Source organism: Dermochelys coriacea, chromosome 13 (assembly GCF_009764565.3).
Source record: "Dermochelys coriacea isolate rDerCor1 chromosome 13, rDerCor1.pri.v4, whole genome shotgun sequence".
NCBI lineage: Eukaryota > Metazoa > Chordata > Testudines > Dermochelyidae > Dermochelys > Dermochelys coriacea.
Window position 1 is genome coordinate 6,259,295 of NC_050080.1, and position 14,129 is coordinate 6,273,423.

A 14,129-nucleotide genomic window follows, 5' to 3' on the forward strand; every position below is an offset into this window, starting at 1 on the left:
TTGGAGACTGGGATGACGAGATTCTGATACTTAAATTTCTACCCTGAAAGTGAGCTTTATATTGATCTTAAAAATGACAGTTTGGAGACCAAGAGTAGAGAAAAAAACACTTCTGTGCATCAGAATGTCCTCATTCCCCATTTAATCTCTGCAACAGCTGGTGAATAAAATAGAAGAAGTGTCCATGAACGTGAATTCAGATATTTAAATGAATTTACTTGGACTGACTTCACATCTCTTTTGTATTCCCTTTCCTCAAATATTCTAGTGAATTAATTTACTGGCAGCACTATTTTCCCAAACAGTGAATTTCACGTAATTATTGCACAATAGTCACATAAAAACAATTCTCATATTCTTCATAGTGATTTTTCACATATTAACATATGTCACATATTATTAATGAGTGACACATCCAATCTGGGAAAAGAAAGATCATGCGATCTATGTCTCCAGAGAAAGAGCTATAGTCTGAGTCAATGAATAAATCATTCATTTTCCATTGGCCACCCTGCTCTAGCCTATACTGATGCAACCTCTTATTTGTAGGGATCCCAGTTCAAGGTCAGACGTATTCATTAATTCTGAAAATCCACTGAGGCATGACCAGTGGGAGAGCTACTGTTCAACTCACTGGGGTGGATAATCTGCTGGATAATTGAGTTAATTCAGATTGAAGCTTGTGGACTCTGAAGTTTTGCAAACTGTTCTTTCTATCGGTTAAACTTTTTAAAAGATGTGCTCTAGTTAAAGTCCACATTAGGGGATTTGAAGCAGGGAGTGGGGTGAAAAAGTCTATAACCTGTGTTACAAAGGAGGTCAGATTAGATGATCACTATGGTTCATTACAACCCCTATCTATGTGTTTGAGCTAAAGGGGCTGTATAGTGGACATAAGGGTTCCTCCTAAGACAGACTAGCACAAGCAGAGGGCTAACATACAGAATGTCTACTTCTTTTTTACACCTTCCCTTCCTACTCTCAGCTATTCACCTTTTTCAGGGTAGCAAGATTTTTTGTCTCCCTCCATTTTTGCTTTGCTCTCTTCTCTCCCAGTCACCCCCAATCTCAATCAAAACAAAACATCTTGGAAAGTTAAGTTTAAATTTCTAAGCTCTTGATGTCCAGTAGAATTAGAATGTAGGAAAAGCAAGTACACTCAGCCCTAAGATACCTGTGTTTGACTTAAAAAGGTAGCAATGCCCTAAAACACACACAAGCAGCCCTTTATGGAGAAGCCCTCTCACTTTGTGAATACCTAGCCTATATTATTAAACTCTGCTGCAAGTCTGCCTACTTATATAACCTTTTTTCCCAGCATGCCTCTCTGTGACTGGCCCTTTAAATTTAGCAGCTCTTAGGCTCCTTCAGCCCTAAAGTAGCCATTTTTGCAGCTAGCTGCTAGATCTTCCTTTTTTCCAGCTGGTAAGTATCAGCTTCTATCATGTTCTTCCTTTACTGCTCATGAGGAAGGTAGTCACACATTGTGCCACACCCTTTAAGAAATTAGCAGACACAATGCCACACAGACAGGCACTGGAGGCTTGTGTATATTGGACTGTTTGGGGAAATCTGCCTCCCACTGCTCTGTGCAGTTAGCAAGGCACGCTATTGTCGGCTGCCCACAAGCCTTTGATACCACTGCCCTCTCTAGACCTCCTCTGAGCTACACTGGATGACACGGCAGTAAAACCCCCCGAAGCCCGGCTATGCTAATGCTTCTACTGCACAATAATGGGATGTGTACCAACAAAGCTAAGTGGAGATATGGTCTAACTGATTTCCCCTCCCATGCATTTGTTAGTATTTGCTTTAACAGCACACTGATTTGTTCCACTTCTAAACCCCACACCAGAAATAATAAAATCCTATTGAGCAAGCTTCCCCCCACCCCATATATGTGTGTATCCTGTGCAAGAATATGACACTAGGATTTTTCTCACCCTGTTCAAAGATCCCTGCTGTTCACCCTTCCTGAGGAATCCTCTTGCTCTAAGAAAGGATCCTGTGAACATTCAGGGAATCTTTAGGTGATTTTTCTGAGGCAGGCAATGCATCATATAAGTAAAATAACAAACTGTCTGATGCATCAACTTGTCACGATCCACCCCACCCACCCACAAGAAAAGACCTGCCATCCTTTTGGTGCTTCTTATTTAAAAAATCATTTTAACTCCAGACGGGAGGCCAATGAGGTCCCAGAAGGTGCCTGGCACAAGACTCCTCAAAATTGTCAAGCAAGAGCACAGCCCTGTTTGCATTGATCGGTAGGAGAGACTCTCAGAGAATTACAGGTGATTAACCAGAGAGGCTGGTCCCAACTGGAGGTGACAGTGCGAAACGAACCTTGGCAAGCTGCTTTACTGAATGATCTTGAGGATTTTTCACTTTCAAGTGAGATGTTTAACACGAGTCAGTTGTCAAGAAGGGAAAAAACATGGGATTTTAAACAAAGAACAGAGGATAAAGAAGTCCTCAAGTGCCATTGCTGTATTTACACACAGAGGGGTGACTGGTTGCCGAAGAGAATAAGGTATTTCTCCCCCTTCTCAAATGCCTCTAGCCACGTCTACCTTAAGGAGCAGGAGATGAAAAGGAATCAGACCCAGATCTCCCATGTGAGGCTGCCAAAGGCTGATCACTAGGCCCTGCTGCCAGGGAGATTTTTAAGACATGACACCGGGCAGTATAGAGACCCTTTTACATGCTTTCTGCTGAGTGTGGATGAATATTTCCCTGATTGAATCTGAACACAGATTATTATTTTATAATTTTGATTTATAAAGCAACAGGTGGCTCTCCGAATGTGCCAGTTAACCAACAAACACAATAAACCAAAAGAGAAATCGCAGCTCCATAACATACAATAATAATCAATCACCTGACAGCATGGAAAGGAAACCACAAATGCCCGTCTCCCACTGCACATCATCCCTGATAATATTTGCAACCCTTGTAAGAAGATGGACCTTGCAGCTTGCCTGGAAGGTTGGCAGATGTAGGATGTTTGGGACCGATGGTGCAGGGGAGCACATTCCAGAGGAAAGTGGCCCTTAGCAGAGAATGCCCTGCCAGCTTCCTCATCTGTTTGATACCAAAGGGGTACTGGTGATTTCCGCTGTAGCAATGGGTCACTGGGAGAAGTGATCTCTAGATAGGAAGAACCTAAGTCACTTAGAGCTTTATGGGCAATATCAACACCTTAAACAGCACTCCCTATTTCCATTTGGAGGTAGGATTCCCTTTGCTAGGGCTGCGACTAAATGCTGTACCAAGCATTTTAATTATTATTCATTCAGACACAGCCTGGGTTTGAGATGTACGTCACGCTGTGAAAACGAGTTGAGGTGGGTCACACAGCTATGACATTTGTAAACTCTCCACTGCTGGCCCCTTTCTCTGTCTCTGTGGGTACGTCCACAGTGCAGCTGGGTGGGTTCCCAGCTCAGACATACAAGCGCTAGCTTTGATTGAGCTAGCATGCTAAAAATAGCAGCGTAATTGTGGCCACACAAGTAGTGGCTCAGCCTAGCTGCCAGAGTATAAACCTGCTCAGGAGGACCCTGGGAATATAGTCAGGCAGCTAGCCCAAGCTACTGCTTGTGCTGCTGTGACTACACTACGCTACTTTATGTGCCAGCTCAATCAAAGCTAGCCGCATGTATGTCTACCTGAGCTGGGAATCATACCTCCCAGCTGCAGTGTAGATGTACCCTATATGTGTATTGGACCTGCATCACTGTCACATCTGAGCACCTGTGGACCGCAACCCACCTCCTTTAACCATCTGTGGATCACAACCCCCTCCGTGGCCTTAGAATTCTGAGAGGGCAGATGTCATCTGTTGAGAGGTGGGTCACATTCCATTAGGAGTCCGCTGTTCATCTCAGTATTGCACAGCTCTTAGTCCTCAAAAGAAGTCGTATTTAATAAACATTTATTTTGCTGATAATGCACAAAAGCTCACGACAATGTAATATTGGTGGTGGAAAATCACCAGGGACATGAAGCCTATGTCCACCCAAACCTGAGGGGAGAAGGATTCGAGCCTGTTTATATTATTTATTGTGTGGGAGGAGGTGTCCTTTCCATCCTGCACTAACCCCCAGTGTTTCCAGTATTGGAAGTCCCCTTCAGAGAAGATCAACTGATCCAGTCGAATCTTGCATTGGTTATTGACTGAAATTCAGGGGCTGGAATTTCTGAGGAACTCAGGGCCAAATTTTCAGGTGCTTAGTACCAGCGATTGGGACCAGATTTTCCAAAGACTTCAGCAGCTAATATGCTGAGCAAGTTTGAGGATATCACTCCTATTGTGAGCCAGAAGAGTACCCAGAAGTCACCTACTACTGGACAGGCCCAACAAAGAAAATAACAGAACGCCACTAGCCATCACCTTCAGCCCCCAACTAAAACCTCTCCAACGCATCATCAAGGATCTACAACCTATCCTGAAGGACGACCCATCACTCTCACAGATCTTGGGAGACAGGCCAGTCCTTGCTTACAGACAGCCCCCTAGTCTGAAGCAAATACTCACCAGCAACCACACACCACACAACAGAACCACTAACCCAGGAACCTAACCTTGCAACAAAGCCCGTTGCCAACTCTGTCCACATATCTATTCAGGGGACACCATCATAGGGCCTAATCACATCAGCCACACTATCAGAGGCTCGTTCACCTGCACATCTACCAATGTGATATATGCCATCATGTGCCAGCAATGCCCCTCTGCCATGTACATTGGTCAAACTGGACAGTCTCTACGTAAAAGAATGAATGGACACAAATCAGACGTCAAGAATTATAACATTCAAAAACCAGTTGGAGAACACTTCAATTTCTCTGGTCACTCGATTACAGACCTAAGAATGGCTATCCTTCAACAAAAAAGCTTCAAAAACAGACTCCAAGGAGAGACTGCTGAATTGGAATTAATTTGCAAACTGGATACAATTAACTTAGGCTTGAATAGAGACTGGGAGTGGATGAGTCATTCCACAAAGTAAAACTATTTCCCCATGTTATTTCTCCCCCCCACCCCACCCCACCCCCCACTGTTCCTCAGATATTCTTGTTAACTGCTGGAAATAGCCTACCTTGCTTGTCACCATGAAAGGTTTTCCTCCTTTCCCCCCCCTGCTGCTGGTGATGGCTTATCTTAAGTGATCACTCTCCTTACAGTGTGTATGATAAACCCATTGTTTCATGTTCTCTGTGTGTGTATATCAATCTCCCCTCTGTTTTTTCCACCAAATGCATCCGATGAAGTGAGCTGTAGCTCACGAAAGCTTATGCTCAAATAAATTTGTTAGTCTCTAAGGTGCCACAAGTACTCCTTTTCTTTTTGCGAATACAGACTAACATGGTTGCTACTCTGACTCCTATTGTGGGTTCCTGAACCTTTTTGAGATTTCTGGCTGTACTACCAATCTTATTGCTTCCTAATTCACAGCAAACAGCTAGACAATGGTAACACAGTTTAATGCCCAGACTGCAGCAACAATAGCTCTGAAGATCTCACAATAAGCATGCTGCTGATGGATGATGCCTTTGTACTCGGCTATGTATATTTCCCTGGGTATGTTCCAAAATCTACCCTAGCACAGAGGGACAGTGCACATTACATGCTTTTATTTTATCTACATCATTTGTCAAGACTTTTGTTTGGGAGAAAAGGAGCGAAGCAAAAGATGGTGGTTATCTTCACTCCACACCTGTACCCGGGATGCTGGCTGACAAATGTCATCCACCTGGCAAGCACAGCCTTCCCAGCTTTTCAGATAAACGTAACACAGAGCCATCAAGAAGCCATCAGACCTTTCATTTAAATCTATCAATTAAGCACAAATCTTTGGGAAGGGTTTCAAATAATAGTATAGTCTCTCTCTTTCCTCCCTCCCCCCCCACTTTTAACTTGTTTTGGGATCCATTTCTTCAAATGAGATGTTAGACTGAAGTCTCTTCCAAGGCTTGGTTGAGAGTGACTGGAAGCCAGAAACCTCTGAAGTCTTATTCTGACTCTGCCACTGATTCTCTTTGTGGCCCTGGCAAGTCATTAACCACTCTGTGTCTGTTATTCCACCTGAAATGTGGGGCTAATAATACTTATTTCACAGTCTGGGACAACAGAAATGTGAGAATAGTGTGCTCTTCATTCTAGTTGATAAAGGTTTAACAAGATCCAATTACTGTAAACTCAAGCTCAACAAATTCAGCTTGGAAATAAGGTGTACTTTTTTAACAGTGAGGGTAATTAATAACTGGAACAATTTATCGAGGGTGTTGGTGGATTCTCCATCATTGACAATTTTTAATTCAAGACTGGATGTTTTTCTAAAAGATCTGCTTTACTTCAAACATAATTAATTCATGGAAGTTCTGTGGCAGCCTGTGTTCTGCAGAAGGTCAAACTAGATGATCACATTGGTCCCTTCTGGCTTTATAATCTATTAATCTAAACTATTACTATATGTGCAGCACCTAGCACCAAGTGGCCATGATTTCAGTTTGCCAGTAGGTGCCAGCATAATGCAAAATAACCAATAATAAGGAAAAAATAAACCCTCTTTAAAAAATAAGATGGTGGGATCAGTTTTCAGCCAAGCCTCTTCATAGCCTCTGCTCAGCACACACATGGTCTAACAATTGCACCTGCATCTTTAAATAATCTGACACCTGTGTGGATGCAAGTGCTTGTGGAACCGGTCCCCCTCTGCACCCAATCCACAGAAGATGTGAGTGTGTTACAGTTCCCAGCTAGAGTCTGGCTCTTTAGCTCAAGCTGTAGAGATTCATGATTTTAACTCTGGATGACCCTAAGCCAATACCCAGTCACGCTAGCAGCTGATAAATTCACTGCAGCAAGTGGAAGTATGAGAGTTTAAAGAATGTGTGCAGTATTTTGTGCATACATAAGTGGGGAGCTCTTGGATGAAAATGCTGCCATGCATTTTGAATGCTTTGAATGAATTACTATGGCCTGGGTTTTACAGAAGGTCAGGCTAAATTATTATAATGATCTCTTCTAGCTTTAGAATCTATGGGAGGAAAAAACCCCTCTGATTGAGCTATTTCTGAGCATATAATGATTGCTTGCTTTGTAATTAATACAGAATCAGTCTCTAACTTCCAATTACTAGCAAGCAGAAGTCTGAATTTAAGTTTTTGGTTTTTTTTAAAATAAAGATTTATAGGCACAAGGCTTCGTAAGTCCAAGGGCAGTGAGTGCCAAACTCTGCTCAGTTACACCAGTGTCAATCCAAAGTAATGCCAGGCATTTTAATAGAGTTACCAGATAGACACCAATGTGACTGAAAGCAGATTGTGGCCTTGAAGCTCCACTCCATTTCTACATGGCGTCTCTTCCAGGTTGCAAATAGAGAGGCTGTAGGAGTCACCAGGAGGTGCTGTTTCACACAGTCCTTCAAGTTCTTAGCACACGAGCATTGTTCAGTCTTTGAAAAAATGCTTTATTGTCATTAGTTTTGGGGAAGTGGGGGAGAGTTGCTGTTAAGGCAGGAGACTTTGAAGCACTTTAACATCCTTGACTAGTCAACTCCTGGAATAGAGTTGCATCCTGGGGCCTCTGCATTAGGGCTGAAGTTAGTGGAAGCGAAGTTTGTCAGTGTCTTTGGGCAACGACTGGTGTATATGTGTACATAAAACAAGTTACACTAAGAAAATCCCCAGTCTCCAGGTTACTGGTTTCTCCTCCACTGGGAAGCTGGCATGCAAGACCCCAAAATCTGCTTGGAGGAGGGGAGATATCATGTAGAGGGGGAGACTTTGTTTTGATAATCCAACACTGGAGTAGTCCAGATCTGAATCCCGGTTAATTCAAATCCCTAAGGTGCGGCATTACATTAAGATAAATGATGCTGAGTTTGGCCTATAATCTCACCAGCATTAATGTCTAGAACTAAACTACAAACAGCTTTGTTTGTAGATGAACGTTATCTCAAAATACTAGACCAAAGCCCAAAAGACAGTTTGCTGCTTACTCGGAAGACCAAATAAAAAAGCAGAGCAAGCTATAGATTGTTATAGATCCAGATAGAGAAGCGTCTCACTACCAAGCTACTGTGCCTTCCAACATCCAGATATTTAAAACACAGGCTGACTGTGCTACCAAATGTCAAATTGGTAGCCACAAACTGGAACTAGAAACCAGGAGATCTGGGCAAGTGATTTTTTTTAATCAATATGGCTGAGGGCAAACTGAACCTCAGTGTCATTTTCTGCTTCACTTTGAAGAATATAAAAATACAAGAAAGATGTTACAAGACCCCAGTTGGCACCTAATATAACTATTGAATTATTACAATGAGTAAGCCTTTGGCACTAATGTATCTGCGCTCTTCTTATATAGTGAATTGCCAGTATACCTAGGGTGTATCTATGGTATAGAAACTGCCTTGTTTGACTGAGTTTCATACACAACAGCCTCCCCGCAGAAATCTGCAGCGCACTTAATTTGCCCCTGGAAATCAATTACTATGAACATGGGTGTAAACTGGATGGCGGCTCAGGAAAATGCACCTACTTAGCTCTTTACACATACATGGTGCATGGCATCCGCCCATGTGATGGAATGCCGAACTTGCTTAAAATTTTGGCCCCTGATTCTGAGCGAATTCACCATTTATCTCCATGTTCCCCTCCTCACGTAAAAAGTAATTCCTAAGCCCCACAGGTTAGCCTGCTTGAGATCGTAACCAATTGGCTAAATCTGAGCGACAGCCACCTGGATGTAGGATTACACCAGGGGTTCTCAGACTTTTGTACTGGTGAACCCTTTCACACAGCAAGCCTCTGAGTGCGACCCCCCTTATACATTAAAAACACTTTTTTATATATTTAACACCATTATAAATGCTGGAGGCAAAGCGGGGTTTGGGGTGGAGGCTGACAGCTCGTGACCCCCCATGTAATAATCTTGTGACCCCCTGCGCGGTCCGACCTCTAGTTTGAGAACCCCTGGATTACACTGTTAGATTTGGTTTGTCTCTTTGTCAGTATCCTGGATCAGCGGCCAGATTAATGAGGCCAAATTTAAAATCCCAGCACAAATCAAGGTGAGTGTACAAATATCTGTCTGGGCGTACAGTTATGTGATATGCATGAGCAAATGCAGGAGGCTCGTGAGTTTAGATTGTTATTTTCATTGGATTTTAGAACTGTGGTTCCATAATTTCCTTCTCCTCTCCCATTCTGCTCCCTTTGAAGTTTCCTCTCGCTGTTCCCCATTGCACGGGCACTGCGACTTCTACTAAATGAGCGAAAACAGCCTGTGTTATTTTTTAGAGACGTGCTTCAAAGATTTCCGACAGCCTGCGAGAAAATCTTGGGGAATGAAAGCATAATATTTTGAACTACACTAAGTTATGTTTATTTAACCTATTTCCTGTGCTAGCTTTCATGTCTCATCCTGGAGAAAACTTTACACTGATGTGATTTTTATTTATTCACAACTTGGACTTTTAAGAAAATGATAATCCTGGAGCTATTTTTCTATTTGCATTCTGCATAAACTGTAAACTGCTTTCCCCTCACTTTCGCCACAGTAACAGTAAAGCAATGGCTGAGCAACTGTGTAAATTACACAAACTGAAATTACTTGATGTTTTGTTCAAATGCTTATACAGCCGTTATCACTGTATTCAGAGTAGCAGCCGTGTTAGTCTGTATTCGCAAAAAGAAAAGGAGTACTTGTGGCACCCTAGAGACTAACAAATTTATTAGAGCATAAGCTTTCGTGAGCTACAGCTCACTTCATCGGATGCATTTGGTGGAAAAAACAGAGGAGAGATTTATATACACACACACAGAGAACATGAAACAATGGGTTTATCATACACACTGTAAGGAGAGTGATCACTTAAGATAAGCCATCACCAACAGCAGGGGGGGGAAGGAGGAAAACCTTTCATGGTGACAAGCAGGTAGGCTAATTCCAGCAGTTAACAAGAATATCAGATTTCAGAGTAGCAGCCCTGTTAGTCTGTATTCGCAAAAAGAAAAGGAGTACTTGTGGCACCTTAGAGACTAACAAATTTATTAGAGCATAAGCTTTCGAAGTGAGCTGTAGCTCACGAAAGCTTATGCTCTAATAAATTTGTTAGTCTCTAAGAATATCAGAGGAACAGTGGGGAGTGGGGTGGGAGGGAGAAATACCATGGGGAAATAGTTTTACTTTGTGTAACGACTCATCCATTCCCAGTCTCTATTCAAGCCTAAGTTAATTGTATCCAGTTTGCAAATTAATTCCAATTCAGCAGTCTCTTGTTGGAGTCTGTTTTTGAAGCTTTTTTGTTGAAGTATAGCCACTCTTAGGTCTGTGATCGAGTGACCAGAGAGATTGAAGTGTTCTCCAACTGGTTTTTGAATGTTATAATTCTTGATGTCTGATTTGTGTCCATTCATTCTTTTACGTAGAGACTGTCCAGTTTGGCCAATGTACATGGCAGAGGGGCATTGCTGGCACATGATGGCATATATCACATTGGTAGATGCGCAGGTGAACGAGCCTCTGATAGTGTGGCTGATGTGATTAGGCCCTATGATGGTATCCCCTGAATAGATATGTGGACAGAGTTGGCAACGGGCTTTGTTGCAAGGATAGGTTCCCTGGTTAGTGGTTCTGTTGTGTAGTTGGGGGCTGAAGGTGATGGCTAGTGGCGTTCTGTTATTTTCTTTGTTGGGCCTGTCCTGTAGTAGGTGACTTCTGGGTACTCTTCTGGCTCTGTCAATCTGTTTCTTCACTTCAGCAGGTGGGTATTGTAGTTGTAGGAATGCATGATAGAGATCTTGTAGGTGTTTGTCTCTGTCTGAGGGGTTGGAGCAAATGCGGTTATATCGTAGGGCTTGGCTGTAGACAATGGATCGAGTGGTATGATCTGGATGAAAGCTAGAGGCATGTAGGTAGGAATAGCGGTCAGTAGGTTTCCGATATAGGGTGGTGTTTATGTGACCATCGCTTATTAGCACCGTAGTGTCCAGGAAGTGGATCTCTTGTGTGGACTGGTCCAGGCTGAGGTTGATGGTGGGATGGAAATTGTTGAAATCATGGTGGAATTCCTCAAGAGCTTCTTTTCCATGGGTCCAGATGATGAAGATGTCATCAATGTAGCGCAAGTAGAGTAGGGGCATTAGGGGACGAGAGCTGAGGAAGCGTTGTTCTAAGTCAGCCATAAAAATGTTGGCATAATGTGGGGCCATGCGGGTACCCATCGCAGTGCCGCTGATTTGAAGGTATACATTGTCACCAAATGTGAAATAGTTATGGGTCAGGACAAAGTCACAAAGTTCTGCCACCAGGTTAGCTGTGACAGTATCGGGGATACTGTTCCGGATCTGATCATCTTCCAGAAGTGCTTTAAGTCACCTGACCTGTACCTGTCACATCATTCTTTCTTTCTCGTTTCTTCTCCCCATGAGGAAAATGGTATGGGGATTTTTTTTTAAATGAATATATTCAATGTACATCCTGTTCTGTGTTTACTTTACCCTGCTACATCACAAATTAACTCTGTTTTGTGGTTTCTCATCCTTGTTCATTGAGGATATTTATCCATATCTCCAAAGGACCATACAGTTCTTCAAAATGTGACATGTTCTACTTGTCTTTCATTTTTAAAAGCATGCCACATTCTGCTAAATTATAAAGAAAATGATGAAAAAAAAAGAATAGGATGTCTTACTGATGAGATTTTGCAACAGTTTCTGATACTGAGGGGATGTAACTGTGGTAACTGGAAGTAAGGGGTTGTGGTAAAATACAATATTCTCATCATTTGATTTCATGATGTTGATAAACCAATGCATGCAGCCAAAGCCTGTCCATAGCTGAAGAATCTGGTGGTGCCTGGGGACATGGGGGTATGGGCTTGCGAGCCTCTAATGTGAAGGACCGATGGAAAGAGAATTTGGGTTCCTTCAGGCTATGGTGCAAACACTGATCTGGAAAATCTTCAATTTAGCAGTTCTGTGCTGAAGCAGTGTAATGGATTACATGGTGATTACTTCATCAGAGAGATGTCAGTTTTGCTTCTTTAGTCCATTCATTAGTGTGCAAGGCTAACAAGTCAGATCTCTAACCACATTGATTTTCCAGTCCAATTGACTTGTCTACCCTTACATGTCTCCCATCTACAGGATGTAAGGGTAGACAAGTCAACACCTCTGTGTTGCTCCCCCTTTCTTCTTCTCAACAGCCTTTGCTTAAGTTTCATTCCCCTTAATTTCCCCCCAACCCTTCCCCCAATGCCCAACCTCAGATCTCTCTTGGGAGCTCATAGACACCAGATCCTGAAACGTAATTAGGTGCTTAACTCCCATTTAAAGCAATGAGAATTAGGCATCTAAATACCTTTAAGGATCTGGACCATATTGCCTTCTCTAGACACCGGAAGGGGAAAGGGAGATGCTTTGACCTAGGCCTTCTCCTTTCCAATGGTTTCACAGGGCAGGGAGACTTTCCACATGCAAGATATGGCTTCACCACCTCATTTCTACCACATCTAGAATCAGCTGTTAATGTCCATTCCACACCTTCACCTTGTGACAACACCCTTCTCTCTACTTGAGTGAGCCCAGATGGACTCTGAGGATGAAGCAAGCTATAATCTGAGTTGCAAACAATGCACATAATTGTACTTTTTTTCATCCATCAGAACCTGCAGGGGTAAAGCTTACCAATTTCACATACACCTGAACTCACTGGAGAAAATCCAGCAGGTAGTTGGGCAAATATGTGAACATTTGTGCTTGCACCCAGTTTAGCATAAATACAGGGGCATTTTGAATAGGCCCAAAGGGCCAGATTTACAAAGGTCTGTAGACACTGCTTCTTTAGGCACCTATGTACTGTTGTAAATCTGGGCCAAATTGTGTCTACAGCCAGGGAGATTGAGTCTCACCTGCTTGGAAATCTAGGCCAACATTTTTGCAGGTGAGTGCCTAAATGTGGACCCCCAGGGCAAGAAGTCACTGGAAGCCAAAGATGTTGGTAGGAGCTTCTGGTGCATTTCTCCACTTTAAAAAAAAATCACATACTTTTTGTTTAGCCACCTTAAATCTGGATTTAGGAGCCTATACCAAACTTTGAAAATGTTGGCTTAAATTTATATCTCACTCTGAAAGAAAGATTTAAACCTATAAAAAGGGAGGTTCATTGCACAGCAAGTAAAGAACCTAACTGGCAAGTACTAATAGTTGTAATATTTTTTAATATATTCGATTAGTCCCATTCTCTGAAGCTCTAGACATTCTTCAATTGATTCTCATAAGCGTTTCATTCCACCTCATTAAAATATCTGTCAGTTTCAAGATTTAAGAATAATAATACTAATTCAAAAAACCCCAAACCCTGAGAAGGATTAAGATTAGTGCTTGGGAAAAGGTCTTTTAGTTTTGTCTCGACTAAATTCCCACCCCGTAAACCTTGCTATACAGCACACTTTGCCATTCTAGCATTCAGAGCGAGGCCCCATGCTTGGTCAATGTACAGGGTACGCTTAATGTCAGTCAGGTTGAATGTGCCGAGGAAGGGCAGAAGGCCACTGAGGGTCCTTCATGTCTGCCTCAGATTTCTCTCTGCTGGCTAAACTCTAATCTGTCTCCTGTTTAAAATTTCATTAGAGGAAGCTCCTGCTGGATGGAAAGCAAACCTTTTTGTGTGTGTTTGGAATGAGTTTGCAATTTTCTGTCTCTTAAGCTTCAGGCAGCAGTCCCCTCTTGTTACAGGCCATTAGCGGTGATATCAGTGTAACACAGGCCCCTCCCTCTGTGTTGCTCCCCCTTCACAAGTTTTCCCTTTCTGCATCACCTCCCTAAATGCGCTTTCGTGCAGAAATGGCCTGATCCTGCGCATTGCTGAGCAGCCTCCCGGGTCCAGGGAAGCCAGTGGGAGTTGAGCAGTCTTAGCACCTTTGCAGGATTGAGCCTCTACTGCGTGGTGCTTTTGAACTCAATCCCTTATTGGTACATCCCCCTTACCGACTGGGCTGAAATACACAATGCATGGCCATCACTGGGGGAAAACAAGCTGCTTTTCTTTTCATCTGCTCTCACATAACTGGTTTTTCAAGGAAAAAAGTCTCAACCATTTTCCTGGGGGAACC